Here is a 25,821-nt window from a genome sequence, read left to right as displayed (position 1 = left end):
CTCTAAATATCACGAACAACTGACGCGGCAACTCAAATAACTATAAAGTATCTCAACAGCAAACCTATGCCACAGGTGTAGAGAGGGAACATAAATACGGTAACACCGAAAACTTAATACGTTACCATGCCCAAAACTCTGTAGGGAAACCATTGGCACTCAGAACAGCTTCCAGTCTTCTCAGAATGGATAAATGTATGCCATATATGGTTTTCAGTTGAGTGTCATACCATTCTTCCTGCAAAATAGTGGCAATTTCAAGCAACAATGATTGAGATGGATACCGATCACATGAGTGCGGTGCCAAGGGAGATGCGACACTTCATCCTCGTGCTCAAAATTCTACTCCTGGACGACACGAGCTGTGTAAATAGGACCCTGTTCCCCAGGAATACAGCATCACCATCTGGGAAGATACGTTGTACCACAGCATGGACCTGGCCAGCTAAAACGATTGTTTAATCTTTGGCAGCTATGTGATCTTGCAGAGTAACCATGCGGCCCACTGAATACCACGATATGACATGTATCACTCTTGGATCGTACACTCGACCAGGAGTTGGAAGCAGTGTGAAACAAGACTCATTTGACCAAATAACGTGCTTCCGCTGCTCAACAGCCCATATTTTATGTATTCGGCACCACATGTCGACTGATGTACATTTACAACACTGATCACTGGTTTTGGAATTCCAGCTTCTACATAGGATCGTGGACTTTAAACCTTAAAAGCAGCTTCGTGTTTGGACTTATAACATGTCTACAAAGGTTCGTGGAATCTCAAAAGACATTTACAAACGACTTTTCGAATTTAACTGTTAACAGAATGGTGGTGAGCCCGAGTTAGTGCATTCTTGATCGAGCTCGCGAATCCATCTGTCGTTGCACTCACAGTAGCGATTAAGTGTTGAATAAGCATTTTAATTAGTGAAAAGTACCCAGCTTGTGTTAAGGACATTTATTCATTTCGTCAACTATAATCCTGCCTGTAAATGAGTCAAGTTGTTGGAGGTTAACAGATCAGTAACAGGCTAACGCGACAGGTGCGTGACCATTACCTTAGACATCTACGAATCCAAAAAAATTTAAAAATCGGCCACTCATTTAAATAAGCCACTTTCACATGAAGAGATAAATGTTGCTGTAGGAGAAAGTGTAAAAAATGAGTTATTTCGTCGCGTTCTCTCCTGAGAATTTCAGTGCTCTTACCACACCGCGGCATTCGTGTATTGACTAGAATTCTGAATGCAGTAAAGATCAAAGGTATCAGGAGGTACAGCATTTGCAAAATAAATGTAATTCCCTTCATTCGCCAAAAATCGAAGAACCTTCACAAAAATAGCCCTATAAACATAAGACTGAATAGCTGAAGTAAGTAAAGCGATAACTCGAAGGCATATATTGCAAGGAGAGGTCGAGATGTCTACAGTAGGAGGCACAGGAAAGTTAGTTGACTCCCCACATAATTACATCGATCAGTCAGGTAATTAGAACTAGACACAACATAGCGTGTCTGTTCACGTTTGGCACGCAAAACGGGAGTCATTCGTCATGTCATTGATAATGTACGTCGTTGGTATAAGGGCGAGGGGTGTCCTTGTACGAGTCACGCTATTGCTGTTCATTACTAGAAACCAGTTTCTGTACTCCTGTGACCTACGACGACATCCCATCTATGTTCCGTCTCTTCTATGTCCAGCGACTTTCGAGACACGTGGTCAACTGGAATCAATTATTAGCTTGTAATTTTAATAACTGTAGAACTTTTCTGGCTTTGCGATCTGGACATTCATCTTATGAGTTAATCGTGGGCACTGTAACATTGGTAGTAAGGTAACTCATGTTTTCTCTTGTGCAAAAAGGACTCCGAAATAAATAATCTCTATATCTTAACGTAGGTGAAATCGATCCCTATGCATCAGCATGTAATTCTCCCAGTCAAATCGACAAATAGTAATGAGAGCGTGATAACACACATAACAGACCGAAGTACGACAATTATTCGAATGTATGGATCATACTTAACTGTAATAGAACAAAGTTTAAAATGCAAATAAAACAAAGTTTGAAACGCAAATGAGATTGTTTCATGATTACAACCGAACGTACAAAAATACCGAAGTTTATTATTATCAAGATTTTTATATCTGAACAGCAAGAATGTCTTGAGAGACACTAACAAGGGAAATGCCCCAGTCTAACGTCTCAAACGAAGAGAAATGATTTTAAAATACAGAGATGTGTCTGTTATAGTGCTCTCCAAGGTCATTTATTTGAGAAACTCCCCATTTTTATGCATTCGAGGTTCGAAGCTTAAACCTAAAAAGTAAAAAGGAGCAAGTTGCCCAATAAATAATACCGCATAGAAGATAATTATGATCAACAGATTAAAAAAATCTATAAATAATGTATTATTTAGCAAAACGCTAAAAATTTTATCCAAAAAAATATATATTGTAAAATTTTTTATTTATGGACGCAATCAAATGTTTATTACACAGTTATATCCGGTTTCGGCCATAAAATGACCATCTTCAGATTCTTAAGGCGGCATACACTGAATACAGGTTCATGCCTTGTCACACTCAACGCATGAACCTGTGTTCAGTATATGCCGCCTTTAGAATCTGAAGATGGTCATAGTATGGCCGAAACCGGTTATGGCTGTGTCATAAACATGTGATTGCGTCCATAAATAAACAAGAAATTTTACAAAAGACTCAATCACGCACTCCATAGACAAATTCTTTTCCAAAATATATATTAACACATGGACTGTCCCAGAGCCAATTATTACAGAATAGAAGTTGGTATACTGTCACAAGTTCCTTCCACATTGTTGTTGTTGTTGTTGTGGTCTTCAGTCCTGAGACTGGTTTCATGCAGCTCTCCATGCTACTCTATCCTGTGCAAGCTTTTTCATCTCCCAGTACCTACTGCAACCTACATCCTTCTGAATCTGCTTAGTGTATTCATCTCTTGGTCTCCCTCTACGATTTTTACCCTCCACGCTGCCCTCCAATACTAAATTGGTGATCCCTTGATGCCTCAGAACATGTCCTACCAACCGATCCCTTCTTCTGGTCAAGTTGTGCCACAAACTTCTCTTCTCCCCAATCCTATTCAATACTTCCTCATTAGTTATGTGATCTACCCATCTAATCTTCAGCATTCTTCTGTAGCACCACATCTCGAAAGCTTCTATTCTCTTCTTGTCCAAACTATTTATCGTCCATGTTTCACTTCCATACATGGCTACACTCCATACGAATACTTTCAGAAATGACTTCCTGACACTTAAATCAATACTGGATGTTAACAAATTTCTCTTCTTCAGAAACGCTTTCCTTGCCATTGCCAGCCTACATTTTATATCCTCTCTACTTCGACCATCATCAGTTATTTTGCTCCCCAAATAGCAAAACTCCTTTACTACTTTAAGTGCCTCATTTCCTAATCTAATTCCCTCAGCATCACCCGACTTAATTAGACTACATTCCATTATCCTTGTTTTGCTTTTGTTGATGTTCATCTTATATCCTCCTTTCAACACACTGTCAATTCCATTCAACTGCTCTTCCAAGTCCTTTGCTGTCTCTGACAAAATTACAATGTCATCGGCGAACCTCAAAGTTTTTATTTCTTCTCCATGAATTTTAATACCTATTCCGAATTTTTCTTTTGTTTCCTTTACTGCTTGCTCAATATACAGATTGAACAACATCGGGGAGAGGCTACAACCCTGTCTTACTCCCTTCCCAACCACTGCTTCCCTTTCATGTCCCTCGACTCTTATAACTACCATCTGGTTTCTGTACAAATTGTAAATAGCCTTTCGCTCCCTGTATTTTACCCCTGCCACCTTTAGAATTTGAAAGAGAGTGTTCCAGTCAACATTGTCAAAAGCTTTCTCTAAGTCTACAAATGCTAGAAACGTAGGTTTGCCTTTCCTTAATCTTTCTTCTAAGATAAGTCGTAAGGTCAATATTGCCTGACGTGGTCCAGTGTTTCTACGGAATCCAAACTGATCTTCCCCGAGGTTCGCTTCTACTAGTTTTTCCATTCGTCTGTAAAGAATTCGTGTTAGTATTTTGCAGCTGTGACTTATTAAACTGATAGTTCGGTAATTTTCACATCTGTCAACACCTGCTTTCTTTGGGATTGGAATTATTATATTCTTCTTGAAGTCTGAGGGTATTTCGCCTGTTTCATACGTCTTGCTCACCAGATGGTAGAGTTTTGTCAGGACTGGCTCTCCCAAGGCCGTCAGTAGTTCCAATGGAATGTTGTCTACTCCGGGGGCCTTGTTTCGACTCAGGTCTTTCAGTGCTCTGTCAAACTCTTCACGCAGTATCATATCTCCCATTTCATCTTCATCTACATCCTCTTCCATTTCCATAATATTGTCCTCAAGTACATCGCCCTTGTATAGACCCTCTATATACTCCTTCCACCTTTCTGCTTTCCCTTCTTTGCTTAGAACTGGCTTTCCATCTGAGCTCTTGATGTTCATACAAGTGGTTCTCTTATCTCCAAAGGTCTCTTTAATTTTCCTGTAGGCAGTATCTATTTTACCCCTAGTGAGATAAGCCTCTACATCCTTACATTTGTCCTCTAGCCATCCCTGCTTAGCCATTTTGCACTTCCTGTCGATCTCATTTTTGAGACGTTTGTATTCCTTTTTGCCTGCTTCATTTACTGCATTTTTATATTTTCTCCTTTCATCAATTAAATTCAATATTTCTTCTGTTACCCAAGGATTTCTACCAGCCCTCGTCTTTTTACCTACTTGATCCTCTGCTGCCTTCGCTACTTCATCCCTCAAAGCTACCCATTCTTCTTCTACTGTATTTCTTTCCCCCATTCCTGTCAATTGTTCCCTTATGCTCTCCCTTAAACTCTGTACAACCTCTGGTTCTTTCAGTTTATCCAGGTCCCATCTCCTTAAATTCCCACCTTTTTGCAGTTTCTTCAGTTTTAATCTACAGGTCATAACCAATAGATTGTGGTCAGAGTCCACATCTGCCCCTGGAAATGTCTTACAATTTAAAACCTGGTTCCTAAATCTCTGTCTTATCATTATATATTCTATCTGATACCTTTTAGTATCTCCAGGGTTCTTCCATGTATACAACCTTCTTTTATGATTCTTGAACCAAGTGTTAGCTATGATTAAGTTATGCTCTGTGCAAAATTCTACAAGGCGGCTTCCTCTTTCATTTCTTCCCCCCAATCCGTATTCACCTACTATGTTTCCTTCTCTCCCTTTTCCTACACTCGAATTCCAGTCACCCATGACTATTAAATTTTCGTCTCCCTTCACAATCTGAATAATTTATTTTATTTCATCATACATTTCTTCAATTTCTTCGTCATCTGCAGAGCCAGTTGGCATATAAACTTGTGCTACTGTAGTAGGTGTGGGCTTTGTATCTATCTTGGCCACAGTAATGCGTTCACTATGCTGTTTGTAGTAGCTTACCCGCATTCCTATTTTCCTATTCATTATTAAACCTACTCCTGCATTACCCCTATTTGATTTTGTGTTTATAACCCTGTAGTCACCTGACCAGAAGTCTTGTTCCTCCTGCCACTATATCTAACTTCAACCTATCCATTTCCCTTTTTAAATTTTCTAACCTACCTGCCCGATTAAGGGATCTGACATTCCACGCTCCGATCCGTAGAACGCCAGTTTTCTTTCTCCTGATAACGACATCCTCTTGAGTAGTCCCCGCCCGGAGATCCGAATGGGGGACTATTTTACCTCCGGAATATTTTACCCAAGAGGACGCCATCATCATTTAATCATACAGTAAAGCTGCATGCCCTCGGGAAAAATTACGGCTGTAGTTTCCCCTTGCTTTCAGCCGTTCGCAGTACCAGCACAGCAAGGCCGTTTTGGTTATTGTTACAAGGCCAGATCAGTCAATCATCCAGACTGTTGCCCTTGCAACTACTGAAAAGGCTGCTGCCCCTCTTCAGGAACCACACGTTTGTCTGGCCTCTCAACAGATACCCCTCCGTTGTGGTTGCACCTACGGTACGGCTATCTGTATCGCTGAGGCACGCAAGCCTCCCCACCAACGGCAAGGTCCATGGTTCATGGGGGGGGGGGGGGTCCTTCCACATCCGTCATTAAAATGGAATTGTGAGATTTCAATGAAGCGATTGAAATACAGGAGAAAGCAACAGCTTGTAGGGAGGAACTGGACGGTCCACATTATGAAATGTGCATGATTTTCCTCTGCAGTGTACTTCAATCACATAACTGAAGTCCCTACCTTGTGCTACCATGGCGAAAACACACTTCTGTTTTGGCGAAAACGTCTTTGTAAGTACTGCTATCTGTTGTATCATTATAACTCTCATAAAACCATTCGTCACAATTGTTGCACGGGTCATTTCTTCAGCGACTTCAACTTGTATAGTCTTCAGAATCTTTAACCTTAAAACTTCGATTTCCCACAAATGTAGAGTTTACAAATAAAAGACTTTCATGTGTGGTACAGCAGACGCACATTCATATGTTGAAATCAGATTCATTCGGGTTTAGCCGTTGAAACTGGTATACATCTATTGTTATTCTGCATAATGTTGTAACATTCTGCGTGGTGTCTGTTTGTTCTATATCGTGTCTCCCTACCACTTTCGCGCAACGACGCTCTGAGCGTGTTTTTTAGGGAATTGACTAGTTTGAACCTGGGACCTGTTGCTGGTAAGGAGACGTCAGACCACACATGACATGTAGAATTCAGAAGAGTTCAGTGAGACTAGCGATGATACAACCAAATACTTAATGATTTCAGCGTCAGCTGCACTGCACTCTCTGTAAAAGAATCTTAATACTAACTAAATTTAGTGGAAGGGGTTCAAGGCTTTCCTATTTTTATTTAGCTGGTAAAATAACGTCGAAAAAGCAGTTAAGTTTACCATTGGAAATATTATTCTGTTCACAAAACATCGTTTATAAATTGCACTATTGATGAAAAGAAATGTTTTAATACAGGATGGTGAAAACCAAATGTGTTCAACAAAAATGTGAACGAATATTCCCTGAGTGGGTTTCCAAGTTCTACAATGGATCGAAGGATGACCTATGCCATATCACATCTATAATCTAGGTTTAAATTAAGTTTCACAAGAGAGAAAACTATCAAAATGGTCTACAGTGACCCTTAATTATCTTTAATTACTTATCTAACTTGTCGTAAATTACAGTGGCTGATGTGGCTTCTCAATAACTATATAACAGAAAAATCATCGCGTTTCAGATTTTTACTTCAAGTGGCAAATGTGAACACCATGAGCTTTAATTGACGATCGACACTAGTATTACGCAAAAAGGGGGTGTAACAGATGAGACTTCTGCAGTTCTGAGTGAAGCTTTATGCGCTGTTATGCGGCATCGCGTGCGTTCATTACCTTGTCGGTGTTCGTCAGGGGGCGACAGGCAGCACAGCTCCGCTCACCTCGCCGTCTCGGAAGCAACTCTCTCCTAACTTCTCCTTACTACAATTTACCGAAGTTGGTTTAAAAAAACTATCTGGCTGTGTTTTCATCTGACCAATCAGGGTCTCAATGTTAACCTTAAGCTCCGCCTACAAAAATTCTGTCTATCCAATGAGAAACGTTATACTTTTCGTGGTGGGGCAATGTTTTTAAAGTTTGCAACGTAACAGAGACGCGAAAAAGTCTCACACTAAAACTTGCAGCTGGTGTGGTCCTTTTTAGTGTTATCGTAAGATCTATACTGTTCTTCTGGAGGGCTCTATCTTTTAACTTGGTATAGGGGGTGGTCCTGACGTAACAGAGACGCGAAAAAGTCTCACGCTAAAACTTGCGGGCTGGGGTGGCCCTTTTTGTGTTATCGTAAGATCTATATTGTTCTTCTGGAGGGCTCTAGCTTTTAACATGGGCTGGGGGGTAGTCCTAGCGGTTAGCTGGCGACGTGGGTGTCCGTCCCTTATCGTAGGGCCTTCCAGCTTAACACGGTTCTGCTCTCGGCTTCTGTTCTCGTTTCTCCCCTCGGAACTGCGTCTCTCTCACGGTGGGAAGGTATGACATGCATTTAGGCATTCTTGTGTTAGTCTGTGGTATTCCATTTGCTTACTCGTTACTCGTATTACTTTGGTTAATTTAATGTCACGATTTATTCGGAGCTATGTGAGAGACATACTACTGGTTTTGCTTATCATGTCAGGGTTTTCATGGAAGGTGTTGGATTTGCCTGACACCTTACAATATATGTGTTCTTATAACTAGTAGACGCACTCCATATGACGGTGTCGGCTGAGTTATCATAGCTTCAGTGTGGTAATGACGCTGGTTAGTCGTAGACTTCGATATCACGAAGATGCTGCAATCACTACACATTTATTACACACAAATTACTTTACACCTACATACATACTCCGCAAGCCACCGTACGGTGCGTGGCGGAGAGTAACCTCTCCCACTACTAGTCATTTTCTTTCCTGTTCCATTTGCAAATATAGCGTGGGGAAAACGACTATCATGATCAAACAACCGCATACTGCTGTCCACCCTGTACGCCAAATCATTTATGTACTCGTATATAGAGAATAATAGCGGGCCTGTCACACCCCTGGGGGCACTCCTGATGATACTGTTGTCTCTGATGAACACCCGCCGTCGAGGACAACGTACTGGGTTCTATAACTTAAGAAGTCTTCGAGCCACTCACATATTTGTGAACCTGTTCCATACGCTTATACCTTCTTTAACGGTCTTCATTGGGGCACCGTGTCAATAGCTTTCCGGGAATCTAGAAACAAGGAACCTGCTAGTTGCAATTCCTCCGCAATTCTCACCTTAATCTGTGAGAAAAGTGCATGATGAGTTTCGTACGAGCGATGCTTTCTAAAACCGTGCTGATATGTGGACATAAGCTTCTGGTTTCAAGAAAATATATAATATTCGAACTCAGTGTGTGTTCAAAGATTCTGCAGCAAACCGGTGTTAGGGATAGTGGTCTGTAATTTTGCGGATCTGTTCGTATGCTCTTCCTGTGCACATGAGTCACCTGCGCTTTTTTCCATTCGCTTGGGACTTGGCGCTGGGCGAGAGATTCACGACAAACGCAAGCTAATTAAGGGGATACTGCCGTGAAGTACTCTTCGAAAAACCGAACTGCGATTCCATCCGGACTTGGTGATTTATTTGTTTTCACCACCTTCAGTTGTTTCTTTACGCCAGGCATGTTTATTACTGTGTCGTCCATACGGAAGACTGCTGGATGGCCAAACGACGGTATGTTTGTACAGTTCTCCTGCGTGAACTATTTCTTGAACGTGAAACTAAAACTTTGGCTTTCAATTTTCTTTCTTCTACTGCCACACCAGACAAATCAACAAGTGGCTGGGTGGGAGTCTTAGATCCACTTAGCGATTTTACATAGGGATAGAATTTTCTCGGTTTCTTTGCCAGATCGTTTGGTAAAGTATGACGGTGGTTGTATGCTTCGCTCATAGATCTTTTCAAATACATACAAATCTCTACTAACTTTTGCTTGTTGTCGTTTTCGCGTTCGCTTTTAAACGTAGAGTCCAACAGCCTCGGCTTCATCAACATTTTCCGAAACTCGCTGTTACACAATGGTTGGTCTCTTCCGTCGTTAACCCACTTACTAGGCGCATAATTCTACAGAATACGATTGACAATTTGCATAAACTTGGTCCATAATTCCTCTACATTCATCTTACTGAAACTGAGCGATGTCATTTCACTGTCTAAGAGAGATAGTAACAACTGCTTATCTGTTATTTCTAGCTGAAAAACTCTGCTAGACTTCTTAACTGATTTATTAACTTTCATAACCATAGTTGCTATAATGGTGACTAATCCCCGTTTCTACGAGTATATAGTGATGTTGTCGATAAGGTCCGGCCTATTTGTAGCTACAAGGTCTAAGACATTCCCATTGCGTGTGGGCCGTGCGAAGTAATTATTCAAGCCAGGTTTCAGAAATCGCTTTCAAAAGTACTTCACATCACTGTCTCTGCCCCCTGTAATGAATTCACAGAGATCCCAGTCTATACTCGGTAGATTAAAGGCGCCTCCAACTAGTAAGTAATGCATAACCTGGGCATCTACGCTCTACTGACCATAGACATTCTTTGAATGACTCTAGAAGTGTCACAGCACAGTCGGGTGGCCGGTAAAAACATCCAGCAATTAGCTCGGTTACATCTACGCGACCAGATAACTTCACTATCACACTCAACTTCGACCTCAATAGAAACAGTATTTTTGTTACTTGCAATGAACAACCCCCCTCCTCCCCCCCTCTGTGGCCATTAATCTGTCTTTCCGATATACGTCCATGATCACTAAATATCTCAGAGCTATCCACTTCGGGTTCAGCCAGCTCTCGGTCCCGAGAATAATTTGAGAGCGAGAACTTCCCTAGAGAGCAGTAAATTTGTAAACTTTGTTACGTATACTTCGGCACGTTACTGACAATATTCTGACAGTCTGGCTTCCCTTGCTGCGTACCAACTGGCGAGTGTCCATCAGAGTATCTCAAACTACTGCCTAGCCTAAAAAACCGTAATGTGCACTCCACAAGTATTCTGCTGCGCGAGTAGCTACTTCCTTTGTGTAGTGCACCACTGACCTACCAAGGGGAATCCTATCAATCCGCAACCGAAAACGCAGGTATAGAAATCTGCAGGCAAGACGATCACGGAGTCAACGAATCCTTTGGCTGAGTACCCTCCACTCGGCTCCAAACCAAGAGACCCCGATGAACTTTGGGAACAATGCTGCAAATTGCGAGCTCTGCTTGCACCCCAGAAGTCTTCACAGCTTCCTCCATCCGCCCGTATCAACTGAGTATGGCCTCAGAACCAGTGCGACAGACGTCGTGGTTGCCGACGTGGAGCCAGAACTTGCAGACGGCTACACCCTGCACTCACGACAGCAGCAGACAACGCCATCTCCCAGGCAGACACACCGAGTGCACATTGACTTCCTTTCCAGCCCTGAACACTATCTGCCTGAGGGGTTGCATAAGGTGCCTAACGTTGAAGCTCCCAATAACTAGTAAATCCCCCCACCGTGTGCCTTCTCGGATCCTGCTAAAAGAGCGGCCACTTGTCCATTCACAGGGTGAATGGACGAGGCCAAACGACCAGAATCCACATTGGCCCTCCGTCTTGAGCGGCGTGAATGCGTTACCACCCGCCACTCACTCTGCTATGAGGACAGATTCACTACGTCGGGTACACTAGGAGGTGCTTTGGTAACAGAGCCCATGGGCGAAACGATTGACACCTGTGCCGTCCCATACGACGCGTCCGCGTGAGATTCTCCACCACCGCTACGCATCGAGGCAACAGCTTGAAAGCGACTGACCGCAGCCAAACGCGGATTCAGCTGTTCGCGAACTGCGGTAGCTCCTCCTGTGTCCACCACAGCAAGCACATATCCTACTCATCCTAGCAAGGCTAACTGAAGTAAACTATAAAAGCAGACAGAATCCTGGACATATAACTTGCTATCCTCCTGATGCGACACCAATGGACACCGATGCATCAGTGAGATGATCAGAAGAAGGGAAAACTGCACTACTGGCTCCCCAAATTTACACTTACAAAATACTGGCGTACCCCTCTTAAACGGAAAAATGCACGAAATTTAATAAATATACTACGAGGAAAAGACAGAAAACAATTTGCTGCTCTGTAGATCTGTATCAGGTGAGAGCTGGAACATCACTGACTGGCTTCCTAAATAAAAAAAAAAGAGCAACTGCTATGCTACAGACCGAATGAACTGAAAAAACACGCACGAAATTTAGTAAATATACATGCTGCATCAATAACCTCCCCATCACTCATGCACTGCTTCCAGCGGGGTGCATCAATCCTTTGTTGGACCAAACAGATGAAAGTCTGAAAATGCGAGATCCGAGATTCAGTGTGGATGAGAAAGAAGAGTCCAATCAAGTTTTGTGAGCTCCATTCGAATGCTCGTACTTGTGTGGAGCCTTGAATTGTCATGGAAAAGAAGAAGTTCATTTGCATTTTTTGACGACGAAAACACTGAAGTCGTTTCTTCAGTTTCCTGAGGTACGCCTCAGTGTTAATCGTTGCACCTCGAGGGAGGAGATAAAACAGAATAACCTCTGTAGACTCCCAGAAGACGGTAGCCGTGACTGTACTGACTGAGGGTGCAGCTTTGAACATTTTCTCCGGAGGATGGGTGGATTGTCGTTCTGTTTCATCACCTGTGACGATGTTCGACAAAAAATTGTCATGGTCAATTTTGTAACGTGCAAGCAATTCCGCAGAGATGGTCTTTCGTTGCTCTTTATGATCTTCTATTAGCCGGCGAGGAACACAGCAGGCACACACCTGTGAGTACCGCAACTGGTGGATGAGTGTGCCAGCACTAAACACAAAGACGCCCAGTTCAGCAGTGAGGTGTCTGACTGTGGTACGTCGATCACCTCGAATGAGAGTGTCCACACGTTCCAACACTGCAGGAGTCTCAGCTCTGTGCGGCCGACTAGCGCGCGGGAGATCAGAGAGCTCTGCGCGAACTTGTTCTGATGACGCCTAGACCAACAACTCATCGTGCTTTTGTTCACTGCCAACTCTCCGTAGACATTCTGCAAGTTTCTGTCGATTTATGCGATGCTCTCGTTTTCCGCCAAAAGAAACTCAGGGACAGCTCTCTGCTTGAGGCGCACCATCATTACAGACGCCATTTTGGAGGCTACCTGTAGCGCCGTCACCAATCAGAACTTCACGAAACCATAGGGGTTGAAGTGAGAATATTCCATGATGTCGTACAACTAATTCCGCATTTTTAAACAGAAATTGGGCGAGAGAAAATGTGTTGCGTTACAATAACAGCGGTCCTATCACATTTCTCTGGGACACTCGTGATGATATCCTTGTCCCTGATGAAAGCTCGCCGTCGAGGACAACATACTGGGTTCTGTTACTTAAGAAGTCTTCGAGCCGCTCACATATCTGGGAATATATTCCGTCTGCTCGTACCGTCGTAACAATCTATCTGCAGTGGGGTAGCGTGTCAGACGCAGTGTAACATGTGATAAAAGGGCTAGCTGAATTTCGTACGAGCGATGCTTTCTAAAAGCTTTTCCGTCTCAGGGAAATTTATTGTATTCGAACTGAGAATATGTTCAAGAATTCTACATCAAACCAATGTTAAGGATATTGATGTGCAATTTTGCGGGTCCATTCTTTTACCCTTCTTATACACAGGAGTCATCAGCGCTTTTTTCGATTCGCTTGGGACATTGTAACGATCGGGAGATTTGCGATAAATACAAACTAAGTAAGGGACCGTTGCCATATAGTACTATTTGTGATACGGAATTCTAAGCAGCGACTAGATAATCTGGTGCAGGCTGGTGTATTTACTCACGTTTGTTACCTGATTTTCTTGAAGCTCTGTGGGTGAAAGTGTTCCAGCAGTTTTACATTGTCTAGGCTATAAGATTTCAATGGAAATATCGGAATAAAAAATAATGTAACTAATCTATTCTCGGAAAACGATGGAACATGTTCAACATAGAGAAGAGCGTTTGGGATGAGATGTTGATGAGTAATATTTTCTGTAAACAATAATTTGCCTGAGTAGTATAAACTATAGCATGAATATAATAAATGTATTTTTGGGCTTTGAAGCCACACTGCATGCAGCCTGTGGAGTATCTGTTCCAGGATGAGAGATACAGTCTCGAATTTTGTAATATTGTCTTGTATTCTTTTACGCTATCTTTACAGATAATTTGATTGTAAACTGCTCAAAGCATTTTTACACCACCTAGCATTGTTAACGTTAATTCGATCAGAGACACGTTTATCAAAAACCTTTGTACCACAAGAAATAGTTACAAAGAACCACATGTTTAATATAAGCAAAAGCAAACAAACTTAAGAATTCAGTCACCAATCGTGAATGGTACCAAGCGCTTTGTGGGCACTTTTCAGTCTGTCAGCATGTCTGGAAGGGTTATTTCAAGCTTTGAGCACCCAGCATGAGATGGCCGTCAGTGCAAGGACGCCAGGACAGAGAGACGGCCACTGCAAAGGAGCGGTGTCGGTGTCTCAGTGCCTGCATGGCTACGTGAGACTGCTGGGGTAGGAGTCTCGCTGGCGGTCTAAGGTGTGAGCGCGGTGGAGATTCAGAAACGGAGCAAGTATCACTTTGTTGTTGAGGGGTGCATACCTCAGGAATCAAGGCGTCGCTGTCATGTCAGTGCTATACGGGCTTCCTTCCTTGCATCCTGCTACAATCGCTCGAGTATGACGAGCCTGAGAACAGTGAAGCTGCGGCCGTTTCCTAATCACCGACTCGTTCCATCTCACTGATGCGTGAAGAGGTGTGGGAATGGTCTTGAGTTAGTAAAGAGGCTGAGTGCCCGTCCACAGCCCGGTCTCTTGCGAGCATACGTTCCTGTGAACACTGGTGTAATAATCATGTTCAGCTGCTACATTCCTGCCAAGCCTTTCTGCAGTTTTGCTGAAGGAATATCCAGCTCCCGTACTCCCTCGTTCAAGCTCAGTGCGGTGTTGATAATGGCGTCTTTGTTGTCTTAAAGGCATTCTTGATTAACATCAATTCACCAGGATCAATTTCAAAGGCAACTGACAGTCACGACTCTGAAAGCCTTCATTTAAAGCAACTAGCCCGAAATTTCTATAGGCATCATCTTTCTGATGTACGAGGCGCATTTTGTAAGTAAGGTCCGTTTTGTTGTAGACACTAGTAGTTCACGCGCATATCGCAACGAGCGCGTGCGTCGTGTACCAGCATGCCTCGGGAACAACTGTGCTCAGTTTCAGCTCTGTAGCTAACCTGTACGGTTCTGTTCTGTGCTTTCAAAATGTTTAAGACTATAAACTCTCCCGCCGCGTGTGAGGTTCGCTCAGTGTTACGGTTTTTGTCAGCATGGAGCCTGTCCGCTGCAGAAATTCATGGACAGGTTTGTAAAGTGTACGGTGATACTGCTATGAGTGAAAGCAAAGTGAGTAAGTGGGTACGAAATTCAAAGATGCCCGTGACAAAGTCCATGATGAGGACCGCTCCGGTCGCCCTTCTTTGATTACAGACGATTTGGTGGCTTCAGTTGAAGCGAGGATTCGTGAGAACAGGCGCTTCACAACAACAGGTGTCTCAACCGTATTTCCTGAAGTGTCGAGATCAGTGCTTTAGAAGATTGAAGTTTAAGAAACTGTGCTCCCATTGGGTCCCGAAACTCCTATCAGAGGACCACAAAAACCAAAGATTTGAGTGTGCGATGAAGTTCTTGACTTGTTATCACAAAGAAGGTGGTGGCTTCTTGAGTCACATCGTAACTGGAGACGAAACATGGGTTTCACTTATCACGCCCGAATCGAAGCAACAGAGCATGGAATGGAGACACACACTCGCCTGTAAAGGTGAAGGCCAAACATACTCTGTCCCAGAGCAAAATCAAGGCGTCGGTGTTTTGGGATAGGCATGATGTTTTGTTGGTCGACTTCATGATACGAGGAACCACTATCAATGCAGAAGCATACTGCCAAACCCTGAGAAAGCTACGCAGAGCAATTCAAAACAAAAGACGCGGCATGCAGACAAAGGGAATTGTCCTTTTTCATGACAATGAAAGACCTCACACTGCAGGTCAGACCTGCCATTTATTGGACAGTTTTGGCTGGGAAGTTCTAGACCGCCCACCTACAGTCCTGATCTTGCGCCGAGCGATTACCATCTGTTCCTCCACCTGAAACAACACCTCAGTGGCAGCTGTTACAGTGGTGACGACGACGTGAAAACGGCCGTGAACTCTTGGTTATCGGAGCAGGCTGAAAGTTTTTATGAAGAGGGTATTTTAAAATTGGTTGAGCGGTATGATACGTGTTTGAACAAACTTGGCAACTATGTCGAAAAATAGAATGAAGAATGTACTTTCTGAAAATAAATTTAGTTTTTTGAAATAACCTTTCGTTGTGTACTTAAGTTCAAGCGGACCTTACTTAAAAAACACGCCTCGTAGCAACACGCCTACCAAGTTCTGTTTATGTCGTACAACTCTTTGTTGATGTTGTGACTTTCTCCGTCAGTTTACATTCACGCATCTACATACATACACATTCATACATACATTTACATACATTCATGCATACATACATACATATACACATATTCATCAATATAAAAGAATGTATAAACTGAACAATATTCACAGGTAACTGTTCCGTCATAGTATTGATATATAACATCGTCATGCCCAACAGTTGCTTATGTAGTCGGCAATGCCGGGAGTCCTCGGTTATAAATGCGAACTTGTGTGCTTGCCTTCCTTTCTAAGCTAGTATAGGCTACTTCTCCGAATAACAGACTGGAGTTTTCAGTCAAAAGGACAACGGCAGACAATGGCGAGTCGAATTCCCTAGAGTAGCAGCAAGCAGACCGCAGTGTGTTGGATGCAGGAGGCATCCCAGCGCGTGCTGCGAAACCAAGACCGCCTCGAAGGAGCCCAGGTTCGACTGATGTTAGCCTGCAGCAGGCCCCAGCTGGAAGGTGCCAATTAAGGTCGCGGCGGCAACTACTTTTGTTGATTTTGGCTCGTCTTGGAACACACAAGCAGCAGAGTGCTGCCCCGCTTCCGGCTCGTACAAATATATTTCAAGTTTCGTCTCCTATTACGACGCTGTACAACGAATCTAACTTTCCCTGGTCGATTTTTTTGAGTATTTCGTTCCACCAGTTAACACGATCCTATCCCCGAGCTTCCTCCAAACTGTGCGGGGTTCATCTCGACGGATCTTTCTCACAATTAAATGTTCACCCAAAATCGAATGTACTGCAGTCTTCGACATGCCTCAGAATTCCTCTGTTTCACCGTAAATCACTTACCGATATTCTTCAGTCATGACGCAAACAGTGTCGAAGTATTCTTGGTACAACAATCGATGTGGTCAGCGTTAGCGAAATTCATCTCTGACGTAAATACGATTGCGACTAAACTTGGGAAACTAAAGCCGCGCGGGTTAGCCGTGCGGACTAGGACGCCTTGCCACGGTTCGCGCGGCTTCCCCCGTCGGAGGTTCGAGTCCTCCCTCGGGCATCGGTGTGTGTGTTGTCCTCAGCGTAAGTTAGTTTAAATTAGGTTAAGTAGTGCGTAAGCCTAGGGACCGATGACCGTAGCAGTTTGGTCTCATAGTCCTTACCACAAATTTCCGAATTTCCAAAACTAAACGTAAGTAGTCATTTATGAAGAAGGTTGATTACCAGTAATTGAACGAAAGGATTCACGCCATTCTTCTTAAGTCTTTACGAAAATCGTAAAACATCATCCAACTATGATTCCGTCATCGAATGATAACAGTGCGATTTTTGGGTGATATGTGCACCTTGTACACTATAGATTCCATAATACATTCTGAGGTACAGGAACTTTCATTCAGAAAGATCCTGCTCAAACACAACGATCACAACGGAATATCAAGCCATCTCAAATCCTCTTCAACTGTATATTGGAATAAACAGTACGAAGTTGGACTTGAAAATTAGAGGAATATCAAGTATCACGAATAATGCTAGGAAGAAGAAAACAATGTTAACTATCTGCCATTCGCGGATGACTGGAAATGCCTGGAAATCCAACAAACTCAGAAGTACTGCCAATGTCTTGAACAGATAGACGGCATTAACTTTTCATAATTGGGATTCATAGTCATGTAAATTTTTTTGAACGACATCGTGTTTACGCTAGTGACTTTATTTACACTATTGCAATTTCGGCGTTAGGCCATTATCAAGTGCAGATGTTTTGGCTTTAAGCCATGTCAACTTTATGCACGCTGACACAAAAAAAATGGCTCTGAGCACTATGGGACTCAACTGCTGAGGTCATTAGTCACCTAGAACTTAGAACTAGTTAAACCTAACTAACCTAAGGACATCAAAAACATCCATGCCCGAGGCAGGATTCGAACCTGCGACCGTAGCGGTCTTGCGGTTCCAGACTGCAGCGCCTTTAACCGCACGGCACACGCTGACACATTTATACGTCGTTGTCATTTGCTGTTAGCATCGTTACGAATGTATATAACAGCAAATGACAACGATGTATAAATGTGTCAGCGAGTATAAAGTTGACATGGCTTAAAGCCAAAACATCTGCACTTGATAATGGCCTAAGGCCGAAATTGCAATGGTGGAAATAAAAATTTACGAGGGTGAGTCAAACGAAAACCTTAAATTTGTAATAACAACTCGAAATTTCGCGCCGTTATCCTGTAAGTTGGTAAGCGTGCTACAAACAACGTGCAGAATGGCCTATAGGTGGCAGCATAGTGCAGATGCACACATACCATCGCAGTATCAATATAAAGATGGCCGCCCCACTTGCGACTTGCACCAGGGAAGAACAGCGTTCTGTTATTCGGTTTTTGCGTAGTGAATGTGTGAAACCTATTGAAATTCATCGACGAATTAAGGTTCAGTACGGTGATGCGTGTTTGCACAGCAGCAAGTCTACAAATGGAGTAGGAAGTTCGCAAATGGTGTGACTTCAGTGGAAGATGCTCCTCGTCCAGGTCAGGCACAATGAGTTGTGACTCCACAGAGCATTGCAGCAGTTGAAGCCATAGTAAAGGAAAATCGCCGAGTGACACTGCATGACATTGCAGTATGTTTATAGACTAGTCATTGGTCAGTACTCCACATTGTGCATGATGTACTCCAGTTTCACAAAGTGTCTGCAAGATGGGTGCCACGGCAGCTGACTCCTGAAATGAGAGAATGACGTGTTGATGCTTGTGAAGAACTTCTTCGGCGCTTTGAACGAGAAGCTGATGGCTTCCTTGCAAGAATCGTTACTGGGGACGAAACCTGGGTTCACTTCCACCAACCGGAAACGAAGAGAGCGGGCAAGGAATGGTGCCATTCTTCATCACCAAGTGATTTCCATATGTTTGGACCACTCAAAGACGCAGTTGGAGGAGAGAAGTTCCGTTCTGATGAAGAGGTACGCCACGCGGTTCGTGAGTGGTTGTGCAGACTAGCAAAAGATTTTTTTTTCTAAAGAAATGTATGCACTTCTATGCACTTTCTAAGCGCTGGAGGACTTTCATTGAGTGTGAGGGAGATTATGTTGAAAAGTGGTACAGCTTTGTACCACTTCTGCGCAATAAAAATATTTTAAAAAATATTTAAAGTTTTCATTTGACTCACCCGCGTACATACGAGTGGCGTTCAGTAAGTAATGAAACACTTTTTTTCTGAATGCAGGTTTCTTTTATCCAGGATACACGATATTATTCCCAACTCCTTTGGGTACAAAACCTTATTTCTCAATATAATCTCCGTTCAATCCGACGGCTTTACGCCTCCTTGCCAGGAGAGCCTGTATACGCGCTTGATATAACTCTTCTGGTCGTCGTCGGAGCCAACGTCTTGTTTCAACAATAACCTCCCCATCATCCAAATACCGCGTTCCGGGTAATGCATCCTTCATTGGGCCAAACAGCGAGGATGTGGAAGAACAGTCCGTGGAGTTTTGTGAGCTCTTCTCGTGTGCGCAGAGTTGTGTGAGTTCTTGTGTTGCCACGGGGAAGGAGCAGTTAGTTTGCAACGTTTTGGTGACGAACACGCTGAAGTCATTTCTTCCGTTTCCCGAGGGTAGCACAATACACTTCATAGTTTAAATGATAATTGATTGAAACCCTCAGCTGCCGACAGGTGTTGCTGATATACCTCGATGGGGACAGCTGAAAATATGTGCCCCGACCGGGACTCGAACCCGGGATCCCCTGCTTACATGGCAGACACTCTATCCATCTTTTTTTTCTTTTAAATCTCATTTTGTTCGGTTTCGTTCGTTGCATTTGCTCGGGGCGGACGTCGTAAGACATCCGTTTAAGTTCGTTGTTGATCGATGAACTCAGTTTTTTTTTTATTACAGAGGGCAGCTAACCCTCTGACCGAACAGACTGAGTTACCGTGCCGGCATGAGCCACGGAGGATTCAGATGAATAGTGCGACTGCAGGAACTTATCCCGTGCACGCTTCCCGTGAGACCCACATTCCAGACTGTTCACAATTACATACGTGATGTTCCTGATAGATATTTGCCCATCCACATCGCGCCAACTAAAGTGACGATTCCCGTAAGAGTTCGGGCAACCTGTGCGCATTCTTACAGACGAAGGTCAATGGCCGGTTAGCCATTTACTATATATGAAGATAGTAACTATTATCTAAAGAACAGATACCATTGATGACTGTGCAGCTATTCATCTGTGTCCTCGGTGGCTTAGATGAATAGACCGTCTGCCATGTAAGCAGGAGATCCCGGGTTCGAGTCCCGGTCGGGGCACACATTTTCAGTTGTTCCCATCGAGCAAGCCGATGTGGCCGAGAGGTTCTAGGCGCTTCAGTCTGAAACCGCGCTACCGCTACGATCGCAGGTTCGAATCCTGCCTCGGGCATGGATGTGTGTGACGTCCTTAGGCTAGTTAGGTTTAAGTAGTTCTAAGTTCCAGGGGACTGATGACCTCAGATGTTAAGTCCCATAGTGCTCAGAGCCATTTGAACCATTTTTATGTCCCCATCGAGGTATATCAACAACACCGTCGGCTGCTGAGGGTTTCAATCAATTATCATTTATTCTAGAGAAGCTGCACAGTCATCAATGGTATCTATTCTTTCGAGAACAGTTACTATCTTCACAGTTTATTGTTGCACCATGGGGTAGCACATAAAATAGCATAAGCCCTTTAGAGCCCCAGACGAACATCGCTATGATTTTAACAGTTGAGAGGGCGCCACTCCATGGATTGCCGTTTGGTTTTCCGTTCGAAGTGATAACCCTTCATCGAATGTGAGGATGTTCGACAAAAAATTGTCACGACCAGCCTCATAACGCGCAAGCAATTCCGCACAGACGGTCCCTTCGTTGTTCCTTGTGGTCTTTTGTTAGGCGGCGAAGAACCCATCTTGTGGACGAGCGTGTCACCGCTACAGACAGAGACGTCCAGTTGAGTAGTAAGGTATTCGATTGTGACCCGTTGATTACCTCGAATGAGAGTGTCCGCACGTTCCAACACTGCAAGAGTCAAGAGGCACAACTGTTTGCGGCCGGCCGCAGTCGGACAGGTGTACGGGAACGTTGTTGCGATGTGACAGACGCCTCCGCCAGTGACTCACCGTACTATTGTTGACTGCCAGGCCTCCGTAGCCATTCTGCTAGCCCCTATGAATGTCTGCGATGCTCTGGTTTTCCGCTCAAAGAAAGTCAATGACAGCTCTCTGCTGGGACGCACCTCCGTAACAGATGCCATTTTGAAGGCTGCGTAAGACGTCGCCACCTATCGGAACGCCATGAATCCACAGTGGTTGAATCAGGAATATTGCACTATGTACCACAACAAATTGCGGACTTTTTAATTCGAAATTGGTCCTGAAAGAATGTGTTGCATTATTTATTGAATGCCCCTCCTAGAATGAACGGCAACTGACTAGATTTTCAGTTGTCTCTGGGACTAGAATGTAGACCCAAACTGAATAAAAAAGATTTAAAAAAGAGATTTCAGAAGATTTAGGAATATAAAACACAAAAAATAGGCAGCGGAAATAAACAGTTTCGGAAGGAATGTATTAAAATTAGAGAGATTCCAAGGTATAAGCTGTAACAGGCAGATGTGAACTGAACAGATGTAAGAAAAAAAGCCACAGTGCAGAGACGAAAGCGCATTGGGGGCAAAGAAAACCTCATATTAGAAGGAAATGAAACTGACGCTTGATCCTTATGTGGCCCTAGCAAAAGGAAAGAAAAGATATGCAAGTGATGACAGGTTCATTATGTAATGATCCATAACATTTGACACGTATGTTGATGTGTTGCTTCGATACTTGCGATTTATACAACCCGCTCGGTTACATTTTTTGCACTAGTTGTGTGAATACGATAAGTATTCTTCTGCGTCTGACTCAGGTGCCCTTTCTGCTTAACGAGACTATCTGATTTCAGAAGATCGACCGTCCTGACATAGGCTTGACCTGCTTACAAAACTTCAGCGAAAGTCGCTGCTACCATATTTGAAATGCATTATGCAAACAATTCCATTCGATAGTGGAGACAGTATTGCGTAAATTTGACACAACCAATTGCCGTCAATAGCGATTGGCCTGCATCTGCCTGCACGTAGTCACGAATCCAATTACTCGCTACCGACAGGGACAGCGGCAGTGAAAGTTAATGTAAGAAGATTTAAGAAAGTTGCCTCGCCTGCTACCAGAGGCCTCTGAGAGCAAAACGAAAGCCACTGAGTGGGGAATCTCTGAGGGCGAGAGAGAGCACTTGATGATGAGATATTCATATTTGATATTCGCTTGTCGGTTATGCACCAGTGATACAAAATTGTTAAGGCTTTCGTGGCCCACTTGTTGACAAACTGCCTACTGGCTTCTATCTCGCGTCCTTCGGCCGAAGAACCCGAGACAGAAGCCAATAGGCAGTTTGTCATTCACTAGTGACATAACAAGATGAGGGTACGGGATGTAAACATTTAAAAATTCGAAATTTAAATAAAAATGCGTTCTGAAATAGACTGTCCAAGAACTTTGCAGCGACTGTTTCTCATAATATTTCTCTGGTTGTCTGGCATTACGTTTTGGAAGTGCATGTAAATTTTCATCGCAGTAGATTATGTTGTCAATCCTCCCCCCCCCCCCTCTCTCCCCCCCCCCCCCCAAACACACACAAAGTGTGTTATTCTGGTACTGTAGATTCATTGGTCATGAGCTCTTCGCTGAACAACGTCATTCTCCTCATCTGCAGTTCTTGGGTGTCGTCCAAAATGTGTCGTAACTGTACGTTTTACATGGAAAACATTTTTTATACCCCTAAAATATATTTTATTTTGCTGACCAATTTGGACATAACACCGTTGACGGGCTAAATTTAGAGTTTAAGGTAGTAGAGCCCACGTAGCCACGGTACCCGTTCGAGTTCGTAAGCCTCCTATCCAGAATAAATTGTCATTTAATAGCAGCTTTGTATGGTATGAAGATCATCCTTTATACAACATATCGAAGCTGTGGATCACAATTTGAAGAGGTTTTAATGTCTGTGGTTGGACAGAGATTGGACGAACTAATCTGTATGTCCCATAAAACAGACTAGGTACAACTTTGGCACCCAGAGGCTGCTAGAATCACCCTGGTGATCGATGCATATAAATCCGAAATGGTGCAGAGTAGGATTTTATGCCAGTTCTTGTAAGGAGTTTCATTTCCCTGTGTGCCTCCTGGAGGAGAGTAACAGAACCGCAGCTGTTCTCCCATTTCAGATCACAATGTCTCGATAGCATCCGGCGTTTGCGAAGCCCATGGAAGACGTATCACTTCATACTTATTCGTTTGAAATGGATGCTGCCCAACCGTATCAGATGAAGAATCATCGTCTTGGAAGATACAATAACTGATCGAAAGTATCCAGACCCTCTTACGTAATGCGGAACTGACAACTAGAACACAAGAGGAGGTCCCGCCAGTATAAAAGGAGGTTGGGATTACTATGTTGTCAGTAGAGAAGAGTATCAGCAGAACAGGTCGGTCAGGAGAGTTCACTAACTTCGAGCGTCGACTAGTCATTGGATGTCACCTGAGTAACAAATCCATCACAGACATTGCAACCTTCTAAAGCTGTCAAGTCGACTGTTGTTGACATGATTGTAAAGTGGAAACGAGATGAAATAAGCACAGCTTAAACACGACCAGGCACATCTCACGTCCTGACAGTCAGGAGCCATCGAGCACTGCAGTGACGGGGAAAGGGGGAGGTGGTGTTAAAAATCACATGAAATCAGCGGAAGGAATCACGAGTTAGTTCCAAAGTGCTACCAGCAGTACAGCTATCACAATAACTGTGCATATGGAGTTAATGGGGTACAGTGATTGAGCGGCTGCTCATAAGCCACACATTTCTGTAGTGAACGCTAAGCGATGGTTAATGTGGTGCAGTGGGAAGAGGTAGAAGGCACTGTATTAAAACTCAGTGAGAATTTTCTAAGTGGTTTATTGTTTCTAACTACAGTGCCCTCGCTCCTCTTGGTCTGCATCATGGGGCCCCACAATGTTGAGGAAGCACCCCAGCAGCCTGTGCAACACAATACTGTGTCGTGCCGGCCTTGGACAGCCATGGAATTGTGATGGCGTCGGGATGCGCCTACAGTTGGCTCAGTGGTCTGCATCCTTGCCACCTCAGCACTGCCTGGTGTGAGCTGCAGGCGACCAGCCACTGCTTCTTCTCGCCGGCATGGCTGAGATCGTGGGACGACAAGCGCCTGTGATCCAAAGTCTGAATTTGCGTCCCTCGCCTCGGGATGCCTCTAGTGTGTGTTGGAAGCCAGGCCGACTGCCCGCAGTAGTGAGCCTCGGAGTGGCCCACCACTGGCTGGCTGGCTACGGACCCCGTGTTGGCCTCATGGGGTCGAACCAACGACCTGCCGTGGACTGGAATGCGCCCCATCTGCTGCTGTGTGTAGCCGGTTGCGTGTCACACCCCGCCATCCAGCAGAGCTGCCACATTTGAATGAATCTCATTAGAAAATGGCACCTATTCATACTCGGCTGTGTGCCTCTGTTTTGCCAAGCACGCCACTTCACGTCAGGTATCCATAACACGTTAGGTTGGCCAGTGGGCCCCTTCTGCCTGCGACTTGCGACATGCAAACCAGCCACTTATACTCTTTCAGCAATTTGATGGCCCGGTGGCCTCTATTCTACTTCACAACTGTTGGTATTTGTAACTCACTGCAATCCGGCCCACACCGGGCTGTAACTTGTGCTCAGAATATCACACAAAACTAACTTTCTGTATGCTAAACGGTGGTGCTGTTACAATGGTGTAGCCTAAGAGCGAATCCAGTTGACAGTTGATGACTGGAAGCAAGAAGTGGTTTGATGACTTATGGTATACACTGTGGTAATCCGGTGGAAGAGGTTGGGTTCGGCAAATGCTGGAGAAGATTGCTTTCCATCAAGTGAAGTATGGATGGAGAAAGTGGTGTTACGGCGGGGGGGATGTTCTTCATTGTTATGGTGTGGTCCCCTTATTCCTCTTAGACAACGCTTAATGATGAAGCATATGAACACATTTTGCCCAGTTGTGTACTTCGTACAGTAGAGGAACAGATTGCGGCAATGACTGTAACTGCAGTGTACTCTGTCATAAAGGATCTGTGACAATGGTTTTTGGAAAGCAAAATTCCTGAAATGATCTGATCTGTCCAGAGTTGAAAGGTGGCTACACTGAGTTACAGCGCCAGAGATTGCGCCAAAGAGTATTATTCCGCCGCCTCCACTGGGGCGGTAGTAGTTCAGAGGTTGCCGTGGGCAGTGCTGAGAGGATGTCGATAGCAGTACTAGTTGAGGGCATGTCGTGTGCTGTTGTTCTGTTGGGCGAGACAGCAGATGCTGTTCGATTGGGTATGTTGCAATGATCACAATGTATTTTTCGTCAATATATATGAAGGTAACAAAAAAAATTTTTATTTCAAATTTCCTAAATAATAATGCCTCTTGGTCACAGGTTCAGTCAACAAAGCATCTGGTTTGTGTTCATGTATTAGACTGTAATTCTGGTTTCTATGTGCAATTATAGTATTTCTGGTTTTTTAATTACTTCATTGTAAATGGTGTTTAAAATATCTTGTCGTATTGAGGAAGAACCGTGCCAGATACGTGTACGTTGAATCACACTTCCACACACAGAACAGTTACACTTGTGCTTTGTTGTTTCGTAGCTTTTATACACTCCTGGAA

Source organism: Schistocerca americana, chromosome 2 (genome assembly GCF_021461395.2).
Source record: "Schistocerca americana isolate TAMUIC-IGC-003095 chromosome 2, iqSchAmer2.1, whole genome shotgun sequence".
NCBI classification, from domain to species: Eukaryota; Metazoa; Arthropoda; class Insecta; order Orthoptera; family Acrididae; genus Schistocerca; species Schistocerca americana.
This window is presented reverse-complemented; position numbering follows the sequence as displayed.